Here is a 215-nt window from a genome sequence, read left to right as displayed (position 1 = left end):
TACTGGGGAGCTGCCTGGTCCAGCTGCTGCTGATGCCCAGCAGCACCACCACCTTCCCCCAGGGCACCCTCAGCCAAGCCCTTCACCAGGAGAAAAACATCTGCAGGAGGAGACCATGACCCTCCCGAGCTCCCCCAGGGCTGGGATTCCCCCTCGGCCCCCGCACAGCCCCTCAGCAGCGGCTCCCGCCCTCCCCCGGCTGCCGTTTGCCCGGC

Source organism: Buceros rhinoceros, unplaced genomic scaffold (genome assembly GCF_000710305.1).
Source record: "Buceros rhinoceros silvestris isolate BGI_N320 unplaced genomic scaffold, ASM71030v1 scaffold32542, whole genome shotgun sequence".
NCBI classification, from domain to species: domain Eukaryota; kingdom Metazoa; phylum Chordata; class Aves; order Bucerotiformes; family Bucerotidae; genus Buceros; species Buceros rhinoceros.
This window is presented reverse-complemented; position numbering follows the sequence as displayed.